Raw genomic sequence first — 4,591 nt, forward strand, 5'->3', positions numbered from 1 at the left:
AGGTTGCACTCAATCTCGGAAGTCTTTTTCAGACTGATTCTGTCCTAAAGCTGCCGTTGCCCTGCTGGGCGAAACCCCCTCCCCAAAGCTTGCTCGCCGCTGTGACCCCAGCTCGATGCAGCCGCACATCTGTAACCACTTAGGCCGCCCCAGCGTCTCTCGGTCGCTCGCCCGGCCCAGCAGCTACGTGCCGGCTGCTCCGGAGCAGCCCGGGGGAAGGAGGGGCGGCTGGCCCGGGCCGCCGGAGAGCCGCACAGGCGGCAGCTGCTGCCTCCCGCCCCCGGGGCGCGGCGGGACGGGGAGGGGAAGGAAATGGAGAAAGGGTGGGATGGGCAGCAGGAGCTGGAGGATCGGCGAGGCTGATGCCTATTGCGGCTAAGGCTCTGTAGGAAAGGATGGGAAGCAGCAGAGCTGTAGCGTCATACAGTAAAGCAGGAGGAAATAACGTTTCCATAGCAAAACAAAATCTGCTTTTTGGACAAGACAGTTCACTCAGTCATCTTTTGTCCCTTCATCTAGTCTTCTTTGTAGAAATAGCCCCGAGTTCATTTGCAATTTCGAAGTTACCTTCAGTTTGCTCAGAAATGTCAGGTCTCTCATGAAGCTGTGCATTCAGGTAATTATTCATGCCTGAAGCTTCTACACAGGCTGGCCATCCCCCGACTGGGTGGGCTGCGTGTTCCCTTTTGTTCTGACTCAGAGACCATCATTGATCTGACCAGGACCACATCATATCCTTTATTACTATGGATCCCATTATTGATCATAATTACCTTTGGAATGTCATAATACTCATCTAAGAAGGCATCTATAAGAATTCTCTCCTTGCAGCAGTACATACCATTGCTCAACAGAGTTTATGCATTACCTGGATATATTCCCACACCAGCACCCTTGGCATCACACAGATCTGAGTTTTTCATTAACAGCTTCGCTGATGTCTGCACTGTTATGCCTCTGGTTCCATAGTGTAACACACAATTCTCCAGGGTGTTTTTCCCATGATGGATGTTTAAAACCTCCTTCACAACTTCATGTCGCATTCGCTTCAAACTGTAGATCTTATATTGGATTATGTACAATCAAGAAAGATGTCTCCTTTTTTTTTTATTTTACCACAATATAAAAGCCATAGCCTTTGAGTTCCACTGAATCAGCACTGCAGAGCAGGCCCCCTAGAACACAGTGACCAGGAGACATGATGACTGTGTCTGCTTCATAACAGGCATTTACAGCTGTCAGTGGATTACAGTGAAACTGTATTTCTCGGTCTTTACCACAATCAGCAACAAGCCCAGAATCACACCATGTTCTCAGATGTCAGAATGCAACCTCAATCAAGGCTCAACACATCACACAAAGTAATCCCAGTCATCCTCCTCTTTCTCCATGTCCGAGTCCTCCAGACACACTGGTAGAAGAGCCTGACATGCTCTACAGCTTGTGCTGTCTGGTCAAACTCTCCTGACTCACCACACACAACCCACAGCTCCCACATTGGTATCTGGTATCCTTTAAGCTTCAAGGGTTCCAGCTGTCCCGTGACTCACACAACAAAAGCTGAGTTGCACAACTGCTTTCAGAGCCGAGTACTCCATATCAGCTACCCCAACAAGAACTTCGAACACATCTGTGCACCAAATTTCCTGCCATCTATGTGATGCAAAGACTTTTTCCAGGTACTCAGCTGTGAATTGTGTCACCTCTGAAGTTTTGCTGTACAAAGGAACACTTTGGACCTTAGATCCTGAGCCAGAGTCAGTTTCTTTAAGCTCGAGATGGTGCCTCTGGAGAGGGATCCCAAAGAAATCTGTGCTTTTATATCCTCACAGTCTGTGCACCTGATCTTCCTGTGCCATTGGTGGTTTATGGTCTGCAGTCTTCTAATACCTCATGGAGTTCTTTCTTCATGTCCACGTGGGCAGGTCGTTAATTGCTTCTTCCATCCTGGGGCACTTCAGGATCTCAACTCTTATCTGAAGACACCCAGTCTTTCTTTGTTTACTCCTCTGCTTAGCTGTCCCTGCTAACAAAGTTCATTTAAAGTTCCCTGACACCAAGCTTTCAGCAGGACCCACTCGTGCTAAACGTGTCAGCACGTTACAATTAAACTTATCCCTAGACAGTTTATTTCTAATATTTTATAAGTAAACAGTAAAATCCCCAACACACAGTCAGCCAAGATATAATCCTGGTAATCTCTAAATTACTCGTGAAACAAAAGATGATCAGTGTGAAAAATATCTGGAAAAAGTACATTCCCGTTGGGCACAGTCTCTCCTAAAGCAGTGCCTGGTTTGTCATGATGATGCCTTAGTCACTCCAGGAGCCGTCACTCCAGACACTCAGCATATTCCTGGAGCAGATCTAGGCTCTGCCGCCTCTGCTGCTCCCGCAGGCCACCGCCTCCCACAGCTGGCGGCAGCAGGGCCTGACCCTCCTCCCACGGCCCCCGGCAGCCCCAGCTCAGCAGGAATTCAAATAGGTATTCCCACAACAAATCCTCCAAGAACCTTTGAGCCTCCGTGGAGGCCCCTTTCGAGGCAGTGTGGGGGCTGTTCCCTGAAGGATCACGGCTCAGAGAGTTCATTTGCATTGCTCTTTCTAGTGATAGCATAATCTATATAAAGTACTTAAGTCCCCTCTCCTTATCCTTTTTTCTTTTTTTTTCTCAGTCACTACAGTGAGAGGATCACAACATTTTTATAGGTTTTTTTCCCCCCAATAACCTTTTCAGTGAAACTGGAGGATGTTTTATAGCTTAAGAACTACATAATCTATGTTTCTGACTAAACCAGTGAAAGAAAAATTGTGAAAGATTCTCCATCTTCGTTAAAAATCTGAGAAACTAGTGATGTCTCCTCATTTTGTTATTCTCAGCCAAAAGCAACTCTCACATCTCTCATGTGTGAGAAACAAGACTCCAAAAGTCAAAATGGAAAAATCTGGACGGGTCTTTGCAAAACAATGCAGCCTTAAGTATTTACTAGAGAGCTGGAAAGAGATATCTGCAAAACAACCTGACAGGGGAAATGGAAATGAAGAAAGTAACTGCATACAAAGAAAAGGAAAAAAAGTAAGGGAATCACTGGTCAGGATTGTCAGGAGACCTTTAAATCAAAAGGTAATTCAGAGCATATACCCAGAGCTTCTAGACAATTGGGAAGCATTGCACCTAGTAAGACACTGCAGAGCAGCCTGCCTGCTGAGGAAATGAATAACGTGGGTGACAGTGAAAATGGTGCAAATCAGCTCAGCATGTCTCTCCTGGGAAGCCGGGTCACCACTGACACGCAGCAAGATCTCCAGAGCGAGTGGAACTTCTGAAGGGATTTAAAATCACTGGCAGCCTGTATGAAATATGAATGAGATGCTCTCTTTGTCTGAAACAAGAGGCACAAGGGCTGGTTTAACAGGAGTAGGCATTGCCTCGACCTTTCCAAGCAGGTCGGAGGTGTAGATCCATCCTTAGCACATGGAGTGCTTTGAGCTGCAGCCCCAGCCTCAGAGCAGCAGGGCCGGGTCGAGCGGAGCCTTGGCTGGGAAGGGGATGCCTCGTGCTCGGTGGAAGGACGGGCTTGGCTTCAATCCCTGAGAGCTGCGTGTGCTCCAGCCGTGCCGCCTCCCCGAGCGGAGCATCCGCGGCTGCGGGAGCTGTGCCGCCAGCCAGCTCCGGCTCTCCCCATCCCACAGCCCGCCTGCTCTGCCGGCAGCCCTGCCTGCCTCCTCCTCCGGCGGTGGCTGGTACCGGCTGGTGTGACCTGCCTGCCATGGGCCTTGGAAAGCAGCCACTTCTCCCTCCCGCCCAGCCCCCTTCCTTTCCGTCTGGAGCAAGCCTGTGCTGGGCTGTGCTTGATGCGTCGGGAGCTTTGCCGCTCCTTTCTCAAAGCTGCTCAGCCCCTGCTGAGCTGGCCAGACTTTCACACATTGGCTGTGGCGGGAAGGCTGTTTAGAGCTGGATAATGTTTATAAAACCGCAGAAATTAACAGAAACGCAGTGTCCAGAAACAGAGCTGAAACTACCCTTTTAAAAGACAAAAAACCCCAAACCAAACAAACCCAGACATGACTCAGCCCTGAACTGGAAGCTGTGAGCTGTCAGCAGTGCAGTTCTGTGCTCTGGCTAGTGACTCCTTTGGAGAGACAAGGTGTGTTAGCTCAAGCTCTCTGCATTACCAGTACAACTGCCTGTGGTTTGGAAGAGTTTTTTGGCGGTGATCCCACTGGTTCAGAACGAGTACAGAGCTTGCTTGCCTCTGCCTGCTAAAGACAACGTAGGCTTGTTCTGAGTCTGTATTGTTTCTCTCATAATTACTGTTTGATTAAAGCATTTAAGATACTTTTGTGTTTTTAATTTGGCTCTAGAATAGGGCAGGAGGCCCACTCCTAGTATACATAGTTTCCTTTAAGCCCAACCTGGCAAGTTTTGATTACTTCTGAGATAGGCAGCATTATGAATCAGTCCTGAATGCTTCTGCAGACAAGCACATTCCTGCAGGAGAGCTCGCCTAAAAAATCCAGAGGCAGATGGAAAACCAGCTAACAAGTAATTAAATTTGGCTTAGTCAAGAAACAAGGCTGTAGTAGCAGC

General features: G+C 48.4%; 1 pseudogene; it reads right to left on the bottom strand.

Annotated features, from left to right (window-relative positions):
• Positions 1-620: 620 nt before the first annotated feature.
• LOC131586628 (SHC SH2 domain-binding protein 1-like) lies at positions 621-2,596 on the bottom strand (annotated as a pseudogene).
• Between the last annotated feature and the right edge of the window lie 1,995 nt (positions 2,597-4,591).

The sequence above is a fragment of the Poecile atricapillus genome, chromosome 1 (genome assembly GCF_030490865.1).
Source record: "Poecile atricapillus isolate bPoeAtr1 chromosome 1, bPoeAtr1.hap1, whole genome shotgun sequence".
Lineage (NCBI taxonomy): Eukaryota > Metazoa > Chordata > Aves > Passeriformes > Paridae > Poecile > Poecile atricapillus.